Here is a 12344-nt window from a genome sequence, read left to right on the forward strand (position 1 = left end):
CTTAAGTTTTTGAAATAAAGGAATTACCTGCTAAAGGGAATTCTCTGTGTCATCATATTCTCAAAAGGCTCGTTTTGTTACCCTGTGCTTTAAAAGATTCCAGGACATGAAAGGCAAGAAACACATCCATGTGAATAAAAGAGATTGAGAATTACAGACTCCTTTCCAGTGGCATAAAAGCTCTTTAATAAAAAATCTTATATATGACATCAATGGCCTTGCAAAGACATTTAGGCAATAATAAACTGCAAAATGATTTAGCATGTGCAAAAACCCACCAAGCTGTAAATTTACACCCTTTGACATTAATCTGTCATATAAGCAGGAGTAGGTACCTGACAAGACTTATATTAAAATATGTAAGTTATGCCTCAGTAAAACAATTAAAAATTAATTTAGAAGTTCTCGCTTGAGAAATCAGTGATAATGTGACACACATTGACCATTGTGGGTAAAATTAATGATAGTTAAAAGAAAATAGCTGCTCTTTTTGGCCAAAGGAATACTTAGAACATAGTCATAGAATTGTTGAGTATTAAAGGTGAATAAAATCTAACTTTTTTGTCCATCTCTTCATTTTATAGTTGCAAAACAAGTCATTCCTCTCATCATGATATCTAGAGGTAATGTTCTTGCCCAAAGTGTTAAGAGCTAGGAAGTGACCATCACTATCTTGAGACTATCGTTCACTTCACCCATTCCAAAGAAGCATAAACTATAAATTCCAACATTCTTATAGGCTATTATGATTTAATAAATAACGTCCGATTGGAACTAGAGAAATAGAACATATTTACCTGTCAATATTTGTAGACTAAACCTCATGAAATTAGTTATGGAAACACAATTTTAAGGGATCTGTAGTGGTTATCTTGAGAAAAAAGCCAGAGACCAAAGTTGTGTGTGTGTGTGTGTGTGTGTGTGTGTGTGTGTGTGTGTGTAATAAATAGACGACTTCTGAAATGAAGTCATATACATTCAGGAAGGAAGCCTAAGATGTGTGTTTAGCAGACGTATTTTGAGAAATGCCTGTTGATGAGTAGTATTCTGCTCTCTAACAAGAAAAAAAGAGGAAATGAATTTAAATTAGAACCAAAGGAATTTAAGTTAGATGGAAAGATCTTATTGGCAGTGAAGATTTTATAAACCATGGAAAAGATTCCTGGAGAGGTTTTCAAATTCTTTATCTGAATGTACTTAAAAGAAGAGAGATTACCTATCAGCTCAGGGTTGTTGAGGTAGAGACCTGCCTGGAAGTTGCTTTCAGCTGAATTCTTTGCAAGTCCAGATTAGTTCCTGACAATGCTCAGGATGTCAAAGGCTGTAAATGCTAGACAGTGGCAAGCAATATTGCCCCTTAAAACAAAAACAAAAACAAAAATCACCAAAGTCATCATTTCCTTGGAAAGTTAATTGGCACATGGTAGTTGGTTATAAGTGAAATGTTCAATTATAATATATTCTTGTTTTATTTTCTTTTTAGCCTAGTTTCCAATGGAAAGAAGGCTTATGAAATTTCTCTGGCAGGCTATGCCCTGCTTACTACAATTTTTATTTTCCTTCTGTCAGTTGGTTACAACCAAATCTCTTAGAAAAACCTAAACCTAAGTAGCAATACATGTACCCTCTGAGTAGATTCCTCTGAAGGAAATACCCTCTCCCTTAACTCCAAAGGAAAACTTTCTCTCCTAACTGAAAGGAGCAGGATGATTATCCCACCACCATCAGCCTTCTTCTTCCTTACCTTCACAGAGTCCACATAAATTCTCTTCATCTTGCAGAATTTCTTCTCATTTCCAACCCACAAACAGCACATGCACTAACAGTTCATACCAAAATTCACTAATTTGCTGTACTTCTCTGCTTATACAGCTGTGTGTCGGTTTACCCCATTGTGTTTGCCACAACTATTGTCTGGTTTTTATTGCAAGCTCCTGAAGGTGAAGGATGGAGTCTGTTTAACTTGCTTTGCGCAACACTGTGTGTACATGCAGGTGAACACCATGTGACTGTCCTTGAAAATAATGGTTCCTCACATGACTGGATGCTCAAAAAATAATCCCATGGATTAGCTAAAGTTGGAGAGAGAGGACTCAGTTTGCAGAATCTGTGTCATTGGTTGGTCCTCCTATATGTCACATACCAAGGTGATAACTGTCTGTCAGGAGTCATCAGGGCAGTGAGCAGTGTGGACAAGGGCCCAATCAGCAGCTAGAAAATCTAAGCCTAGCCTAAAATGCACAAAAATCAAAATTGCATTTATTTGCGTGCTTTCCTTCCACCATGACCCGTCCTTCTCTTGTGTATAAATCCAGTCTTCCTGGAGTTCTCAGCTCAGAGCAGTGTTTGCCAGTGCCCATTGCCATACCAGGCTGTTACATCTCAGACACACCCTGGACGACTATCAAGTTCACAGTATCTTGTTTTTCTTATTTCTTTGTGTTTATAGTCTAGAGGGAACAGAAGTCATTTTTACAAAGATTAATATTTCTTCTTTCCCACCAATTCCCACACAACCCCTTCCAACCTTCCTTTACATCAGTCTTCCTCAACTGACCCAAGAAGACAGAGATAAGTCAATCCACATTTCTTAGTTGGGTTAAAAAATTCCAATGCTTTTTGATATCTAGGGTCTTCAAAGTTAGGTTTTCAGAGAACAAAATGATTGATGAAAACCTGTTTCTCACAGAAAGCACAGGAAATGACATTTCATTTAATTCAACAAATATTTTCTAGGCACCAATTATGAGCCACTCACTGTGTATTGGGGAAAGAAAAGGGAACAAAACATAGACTCTGGCTTCATAAACATATTTGGAGGTATGTGTGTCTATGTGTCTGTAATAGTCCATTTAAGATTTTATTACGTGATCTTAAATATAATAAGATTGCTTTAATTTGGGTTGTGGTAAGGATTAAATGATGTATAATATAGTTAAAGTATACTTGACACAGAGCCTGGCATGTAAGACATCCTCAATAAACAACAGCTGTTACTATTACTGAAAGAGGCTTAATTTAGAGCAATTCTGGGGGGAGTGCTCTCTCTGGAAATCAAATTTTACCTTGGATTAAGGGCAATGTATTTTGATTGTTATGGGAAGAAGAAGAATCATCCAAGAGTTGGATTCTCACCGAACTCTCTCTGGACAGCAGGACATTGCTGAGCTCACCCACTGCCATAAGAAAGTTCTTCTCTTAGCTTCTTTTAAACATCTGTTTGAAAACTTTTCTTACTGTAAAATGTTACATTTCCTGAAAGAAGCAGTACATCATAAAGTGTTTTGGCACAGAGCTCATTCTACCTGCTCATCCTTTTTTTTTTATTATACTTTAATTTTTAGGGTACGTGTGCACAATGTGCAGGTTTGTTACATATGTATACATGTGCCATGTTGGTGTGCTGCACCCATTAACTCGTCATTTAGCATTAGGTATATGTCCTAATGCTATCCCTCCCCCATCCCCCCACCCCACAACAGTCCCCAGAGTGTGATGTTCCCCTTCCTGTGTCCATGTGTTCTCATTGTTCAATTCCCACCTATGAGTGAGAACATGCGGTGTTTGGTTTTTTGTCCTTGCCATAGTTTGCTGAGAATGATGGTTTCCAGTTTCATCCATGTCCCTACAAAGGACATGAACTCTTCATTTTTTATGGCTGCATAGTATTCCATGGTGTATATGTGCCACATTTTCTTAATCCAGTTGATCATTGTTGGACATTTGGGTTGGTTCCAAGTCTTTGCTATTGTGAATAATGCCGCAATAAACATACGTGTGCATGTGTCTTTATAGTAGCATGATTTATAATCCTTTGGGTATATACCCAGTAATGGGATGGCTGGGTCAAATGGTATTTCTAGTTCTAGATCCTTGAGGAATTGCCACACTGACTTCCACAATGGTTGAACTAGTTTACAGTCCCACCAACGGTGTAAAAGTGTTCCTATTTCTCCACATCCTCTCCAGCACCTGTTGTTTCCTGACTTTTTAATGATCACCATTCTAACTGGTGTGAGATGGTATCTCATTGTGGTTTTGATTTGCATTTCTCTGATGGCCAGTGATGATGAGCATTTTTTCATGTGTTAAATGGCTGCATAAATGGCTTGTTTTGAGAAGTGTCTGTTCATATCTTTTGCCCACTTTTTGATGGGGTTGTTTGTTTTTTTCTTGTAAATCTGTTTGAGTTCACTGTAGATTCTGGATATTAGCCCTTTGTCAGATGAGTAGGTTACGAAAATTTTCTCCCATTTTATAGGTTGCCTGTTCACTCTGATGGTAGTTTCTTTTGCTGTGCAGAAGCTCTTTAGTTTACTTAGATCCCATTTGTCAATTTTGGCTTTTGTTGCCATTGCTTTTGGTGTTTTAGACATGAAGTCGTTGCCCATGCCTATGTCCTGAGTGGTATTGCCTAGGTTTTCTTCTAGGGTTTTTATGGTTTTAGGTCTAACATGTAAGTCTTTAATCCATCTTGAATTAATTTTTGTATAAGGTGTAAGGAAGGGATCCAGTTTCAGCTTTCTACATATGGCTAGCCAGTTTTCCCAGCACCATTTATTAAATAGGGAATCCTTTCCCCATTGCTTGTTTTTGTCAGGTTTGCCAAAGATCAGATGGTTGTAGATATGCGGCATTATTTCTGAGGCCAGCATCATCCTGTTACCAAAGCCTGGCAGCGACACAACCAAAAAAGAGAATTTTAGACCAATATCCTTGATGAACATTGATGCAAAAATCCTCAATAAAATACTGGCAAACTGAATCCAGCAGCACATCAAAAAGCTTATCCACTATGATCAAGTGGGCTTCATCCCTGGGATGCAAGGCTGGTTCAACATATGCAAATCAGTAAATGTAATCCAGCATATAAACAGAACCAAAGACAAAAACCACATGATTATCTCAATAGATGCAGAAAAGGCCTTTGACAAAATTCAACAACCCTTCATGCTAAAAACTCTCAATAAATTAGGTATTGATGGGACATATCTCAAAATAATAAGAGCTATCTATGACAAACCCACAGTCAATATCATACTGAATGGGCCAAAACTGGAAGCATTCCCTTTGAAAACTGGCACAAGACAGGGATGGGATGCCCTCTCTCACCACTCCTATTCAACATAGTGTTGGAAGTGCTGGCCAGGGCAATTAGGCAGGAGAAGGAATTAAAGGGTATTCAATTAGGAAAAGAGGAAGTCAAATTGTCCCTGTTTGCAGATGACAAGATTGTATATCTAGAAAACCCCATTGTCTCAGCCCAAAATCTCCTTAAGCTGATAAGCAACTTCAGCAAAGTCTCAGGATCTACCTGCTCATTCTACCAAGATTCTAGAGCATTTCAGAACCTGGATCATATCCCAAACACACACAGCACATATTTTTCTCCTTCCTGCTTCCTCCTACCATGGTCTAGATTATTGTTGTTCTGCAGGGCAAGTGACTACCAAAATACACTTCAAGTTTTTCACATTTATTTTAAAGGTACATAAAATAATTTTACAGAGCATCATTTTAATGATTTAGCTCTTACTGAATCCATATCAACAATTAATCTTAAACAGGAATAATTCAACTTTTAACCTCAGGAAAAACTAAGTCAAATTGTAGTCACCCAGTGATTTCTTTTTTAAACTTGCCCAATACAAATGGCTTCACTGGCCATCTTAGCTGACCTATAGTATTTAACTGATCAATTATTCAATTAATTAATTGTATGGTTAAATATACGAATGGATCATCATGTAAATGTCAAGATAATTGAATACGGGTATGTGATAATATTATTAGCCCAAGCAAAGGAATCCACTTACTTCACTCTTCTTGGTTCAATTTAAGATTTGATCTATACTCCCAAATATCTGGATAAGTAAAAGAAGACTTCCTGCCATGTTCTCCTTTAATATTTACCATTAGGAAAAGCCTGTCTTTACCTGACATCTGTTATTTAGAAGACCTCTGACCATGTCCTGCATCACCATTATATTCTCAATATGTTATCCTGACTGAAGGTTCATCCAGTTGTTTCATTTGAAAAAAAGCTAGTATTTCACCTTCCATATTTCCTCTACAAGAATGAGGAATTCTGGAAAACATTCGATATATTTCCATCTATTGCAAAAGTATCAGAAGGATGCACTAGAATGAAAATCTTATAGGTATCTTCTGTCAAACATTGCCACTTAAATTATAGTATGAGGGCCTAATTTTAGCTTCCAACTATGGAAACTTCTGTTCTCCAGCTCTCTAAGCTAATGTTGCTATTTCTCAAATTTACTTACATATTGAAGTGTTAATTTCTCACACCTACCTTCTTTATTCCAAACTAATATAATCCAAAGATTTCATACATACTTCAATTATTTAGATCTTTTCAATGTTTTCTTTTACCAGATTATTTAGGTTTGGCTTCTTTGAACTTTGAAACCATTAAATATGGTCATGAGACCATTGCATGGGTTTTATTTTTTTTAAAAAAAAAAAGGAAAATTAAGGTCTCTCTAACCATAATGTACTCAAAAGAAAGCCAGTGATCTACCAATCTAGACCCTCAATGGTGCCTTAGTACAACCTTAGGGAATTTTTTCCTCTCTTCTAATTTATCATGATTAGCTGTTAGTTCAGAATTGATCCTATTTCTTTAGAAATGGATGTCGCAATCCTAGAGTTTTATGAGACTATACAACCTTTAGTTTTTGTAAAAATCAGCCAAAGGCTTAAAGAGTTCCTTCAGATGGGTAAAGAAAGGGAAATTATCTCTCCCCACCCCTTCCTCTAGCTCTCCAAGCATTATAAGAAGCATGAAACCAAATCAGATGTACTACTCTATGAGAAGGTAAGAATAGCTTAAAGGAATCTCAAGATGCCTCACCAATTGTCTTTTTCTAAATCCTGGCACTTTAATACAACACAAATGTGCAGTTCCTATGGAAACCGTGTGCCCAATTTAATAGCATTGTTGATCAATGAACATTTGTCATGCTCCAGACAACTGCCATGAATCAGTAAAATAAAATACAGTATCCCTTAAAAAACTTGAAACCAAACTCTGGGATGATGTCAATGGGATAAGAATAGGCAGTTCCTTTCTTTTCCTGATTCCTCATTCACCAATCTTCTCCTTCAACATTGCATGAAAGAATAGAATCTTTATTTCCATTGCCTTTATTCATTTACTGCACAGTCATAAGGATTAAATGAGACTGTGCAGATAACACAATTAGGAAGGAGACTGGCTCAAAGGACATGTTTAACAAATATGTGTTTCCTCTTCCTTCAGGAACTGTAAGAATGTGGTAAGCCTGCTTTGTGAAGGAAATTCAAAACTGGTGGAGATAGGCTATGTTGAAATGCATGTCAAAACTTCCGCCTGATCATCTGAGAGAATACTATATACTTTTTGAAATGTTATGACATATCTGTAAATGACAATTCAGATTTTGAGTCTTGTTATCATACCTGGCCACTGAGGCCCAGCCACTAAGTTTCCTGCACCCCAGAGTGAATGACAGAGAAACAGCTTGAACTCCCATGCACTCAATGGAGTCATTAAGACGTCTCATTCTGGAGGCTTGTATTAAACTAGCCTCCAAAAATGAAACACTTTTTTCAACACTTTCAGTGCTGAAAGGGAAGTCTTTTTATTAAGGCTTGTTCCTTATTCAGTAAATAAATCACATATTCGGCAGCAATAAAAATATTGGTGAGAAGTGAACGTTATTCATTTCAAAGCAAGAAGCCTATTGAGTGGTGGTACGGTTTTTAATATATTGATTTGACAAAAGAGCTCTCAGCGAACTCATGAAATAATTTTATGCTTTTGTAATTTCGTTTGTGGGCTTTTCTTTTTTCAAAATTGAAGCTATGTACTTAACTCTAATCAGAACCATTAAAGTCTTTTAAAATGCCCATATAGTTTACAATTTCTGTTCTTTTTTAAAAATCATGTCATGACATTTCTTTTGTAGTGCTAAGTTCTGTGTTTCAAAAGTACAAAGAATATTTATTTGTAAGGAGTCCAGTAAATATTTATGGAATGCCTACCATGTGCCAGGCCTGGTTCTGGTTGCAAAAGATGTTACAGTACACAAAGCAAGTTTCCTGCTTTGGAGTAGCTGGGGAGAGAAGAACAATAGGTGTTGAGGCAGACTGAAAATAAACAAAATGTATAATTAAGTAAGGAAGCTATCACTGCTACTACAGAATTAAAGAGAATTAAAGATATATAAAAATGAGTGCTTAACTTTAGATTGGATGTTCAAGAAAAACCTTTTTGAGGAAGTGATATTCAAGAGGAGATTGAAATGGTGAAGCGTCCAGACAGCCATGCAGTGTTCTGGAGGAAGAGCATTATAGACAGAGGAATGGCAAAGCCCTATAAGTAAGGATCAGCTCTCTGTTTTTCATAAGTTGAAGGCCAGTGTGGCCAGGGTGGAGGATAAGAAGGGAGGGGTCAAGGTTGGAAAGAAGCCAGAGTGGGAATAATGTGGGGCATAGCAGCCAGGAAATAAGTTTAGATTCATTCTCAGTGCCATGGGGAGCTATTGGGTATGAGGACTGGGGTACAGAAAGAAGCAGGAGAATGCCATGATCTGATCTACATTTTTCAAAGTGCACCTCATCTGCTGTGTGGAGAGTAGAGCAAGAGTAGAGGTGTGTTTAAGGCAATTGCAACCACTGAAGGGATGTAAGCAAGAAAACTGAGTCATTGGTTTTGGTTTTTGTTTTCAAGAGCTGACTATGGTATAGAAACTGGACTATGGTAGAAATGGAGGTATCAAAGGAGCCAGTGTGAAAGAACTTTCAGTAAATTTGGAAAGTGGTGTGAATTCAGATATGGAGATCAGAAGGTGTCCTTGGGTTATAAGAAGAGACAACACTCATGAACAATTAGTATGCCGATTATTTATAAACACACAAATATAAGTATAAAACTATTAAGGCCACATTACAAAATGAGAGTGATGCCTCTACAAGCTGAGAGACAGCAAGGCTTGTTAACAAACACCAGAGCTGGAAGGGGTGGAAGAATTCTTTTCTAGAACCCTCAGAGGGGGCATGGCCCTAGCACTATCTCGATTTCAGACTTCCAGACTCCAGACTTGGAGAGAATATATTTTTGTTGTTTTAAGGCAAAAACTAATAAATAAATAAATAAAATGATTAATGCATTGTTATTTATAAATACATAAATTCTTTTAATCATCACCATATTCAATGGAATAGGTACTCAGCTCATTTTCCTCATATGAAGAATCCAAGTCAAAGTGGTAAATCAAGTTTCCAAATATCCAGGTGTATTAGTCCCTTCTCATGCTGCTAATAAACACATACCCAAGACTTGGTAATTTATAAAGGAAAGAGATTTAATTGATTCACAGTTCAGCATGGCTGGAGAGGCCTAAGGAAACTTACTACAATCATGGTGAAACGGGAAGCAAACACGTCCTTCTTCACATGTCAGCAGCAAGGAGAAGTGCCAAGCAAAATGGGGAAAAGCCCCTTATAAAACCATCAGGTCTCATGAGAACTTACTATCCTGAGAACAGTTTGAGGGTAACCACCCTCATGATTAAATTACCTTCCCCTGGGTCCCTCCCATGACACATGGGGATTACGGGAACTATAATTCAAGATGAGATTTGGGTGGGGGCACAGCCAAACCATATCATTCTGCCCCTGGCCCCTCCCAAATCTCATGTCCTCACATTTCAAAACACAATCATGCCTTCCCAACAGTCTCCCAAAGTCTTAACTCATTCCAGCAGTAACTCAAAAGTCCAAGTCCAAAGTCTCATCTGAGACAAGGCAAGTCTTCTCACAGCTCCACCAGGCAGTGCCCTAGTGGGGACTATGTGTGGGGAGGCCAACCCCACATTTTCCTTCTGCACTGCCCCAGCAGACATTCTGCATGAGGGCCTCGCTCCTGCAGCAGACTTCTGCCTGGATATCCAGGCATTTCCATACATCCTTCAAAATCTATGCAGAAGTTCTCAAACCACAGTTCTTGACTGCTGTGTACCCACAGGCTCAACACCACATGGAAGCTGCCAAAGCTTGGGGTTTGCACCCTCTGAAGCCACGGCCCAAGCTGTACCTTGGCCCCTTTCAGCCACAGCTGGAGAGGCTGGAACACAGGGCATCAAGTCCCTAGGGTGCAAACAACCAGCCCACAAAACCATTTTTTCTTACCAGGCCTCTGGGCCTGTGATGGGAGAGGCTGCCGTGAAGGTCTCTGACATACTCTGGAGATATTTTCCCCATTGTCTTGGTATTAACATCCGGCTCCTCATTACTTATGCAAATTTCTGCAGCAGGCTTGAATTTCTCCCCAGAAAATTTGGTTCTTCTTTTCTATCACATCATCAAGCTGCAAATTTTCCAAACTTTTATGCTCTGCTTCCTCTTGAACACTTTGCCACTTAGAAATTTCTTCCACCAGATACCCTAAATCATCTCTCTCAAGTTCAAAGTTCCACAAATCTCTAGGGCAGGGGCAAAACGTGCCAGTCTCTTTGCTGAAACATAGCAAGAGTGACCTTTGTTCCAGTTTCCAACAAGTTCCTGATCTCCATCTGAGACCACCTCAGCCTGGACTTCATTATCCATATTATTATCAGCATTTTGGTCAAAGCCATTCAACAAGTCTCTAGGAAGTTCCAAGCTTTCCCATATTTTCCTGTCTTCTTCTGAGCCCTCCAAACTGTTCCCACCTCTGCCTGTTTCCCAGTTCCAAAGTTGCTGCCATATTTTCGGGTATTTCCATAGCAGCACCCCAGTACCAGTACCAGTTTACTGTATTAGTCTGTTCTCATGCTGCTAATAAGACATACCTAAGGCTGGGTAATTTATAAAGGCAAGAGGTTTAATTGACTCACAGTTCAGCATGGCTGGGGAGACCTCATAAAACTTACCATCATGGTGGAATGGGAAGCAAACATGTCTTTCTTCACATGGTGGCAGCAGGGAGAAGTATAAGTGAAGCAGGGAGAAGTATAAGTGAAGCAGGGAGAAGTATAAGTGAAGCAGGGAGAAGCCCCTTACAAAACCATCAGATCCTGTGAGAACTCACTCACTGTCACAAGAACAGCATGAGGGTAACCACCCCCATGATTCACTTACCTCCCACTGGGTCCCTCCCACAACATGTGGGGATTATGGAAACTACAATTCAGGATGAGATTTGGGTGAGGACACAGCCAAACTATATCACCAGGAAAAGTAAATGGCAAATCTAGGATTCAAAGCTCAGTCTATGTGTCCATACCAAGATTTTTCTGTTCTGCTATGGTGTGCCCAGATCAGAATTAACAAAGGAAAAATATTGAAAATTCCATTCTAAATAATAAAACAATATTCTATAATATAAAATACATAATTTATTTAACTGTGTTGATTTTTAGCTTGTTTCTATACTTTTACTCCTATAAATAGAATTGTAGTAAACATTTTCTATATTATTTACCTTATTTCTGATTACTTCCTTATCTGAATTCCTAGAAGCATCAAAGAATATAAATATTTTTTTAAACTCTGGGTATATAATGTCAATTTATTTTCCAGTAAGTCTGCGCCATTTATACTCTCACTTAACCCAACCGACATTAAATATATTTTCACCTTGGCTGATTTGATAACTGAAATTTTAATTTCATAGATTAATTTGCATTTCCTTTCATTACTAATGAGATTGAAGGCTTTCTAATATGTTTATTAGCTTTTTAATATCTTCTTTTGTAAATTTAATTGCCTATTTTCCTATATGGTGTTAGTATTTTTTTCTTGGTGATTTGTAAGAGCTCTTTATATTGGAAGGATACTAAGACTATTTTTTAATTCTTGCAAACAACTTTTCCCAGAATGTATTCCACATTCAGTTTTCCAACTTTCTGTTGTAAAAATATCATAAATACAAGAGGGTATGCTCCAGCTATCTTTGCTGCATAATAAACCACATCAGAGTTCAGCAGCATAAAACAACAAACATTTTATATTACAATTTTAGGAGTCAGGAATTGAGGTAGGTCTAGAAGCTTTTTCTGCTCTCATGACTTACTCATCTGGCAACTGGTTGATTGAAGGGCCCAACATGGTTTTACTCACATGTTTAGTACCCTGGCAGTGATAAAAGGCAGGCTGAGATTTGCTGGCATTGTCAACAGGAGTGCCTACAAATGGCTTCTCCTGCGTGGTGGTCTCTAGGCAGTCAGACTTCTCACTTGGAGACTCAGGGCTCCAAAAAACAATGTTCCAGCAAAAAAAGGTCAGCCTCATGGCCTTTTGTGATCCTGCTGCAGAAGTTACATAATGCCTGCTCCACTGTGCTCAATTGGTCAGTTCAT

General features: G+C 38.1%; 1 protein-coding gene across 10 annotated transcripts in view; it reads left to right on the forward strand.

The window, feature by feature from the left end:
- Nucleotides 1-12344, forward strand: part of COL8A1 (collagen type VIII alpha 1 chain) — a 155472-nt gene that overhangs the window by 84895 nt on the left and 58233 nt on the right. For 2 of the 10 annotated variants that reach the window (XM_063661503.1, XM_063661507.1), the window contains exon 1: nt 2742-2820. The exons of the other annotated variants lie outside the window; for them this stretch is intronic. The gene's annotated coding sequence lies outside the window, so the exon portion shown is untranslated. Of the gene's footprint in view, nt 1-2741; nt 2821-12344 lie in introns of those variants that run through there. 10 annotated transcript variants of the gene reach the window in all.

The sequence above is a fragment of the Pongo pygmaeus genome, chromosome 2 (genome assembly GCF_028885625.2).
Source record: "Pongo pygmaeus isolate AG05252 chromosome 2, NHGRI_mPonPyg2-v2.0_pri, whole genome shotgun sequence".
Lineage (NCBI taxonomy): Eukaryota > Metazoa > Chordata > Mammalia > Primates > Hominidae > Pongo > Pongo pygmaeus.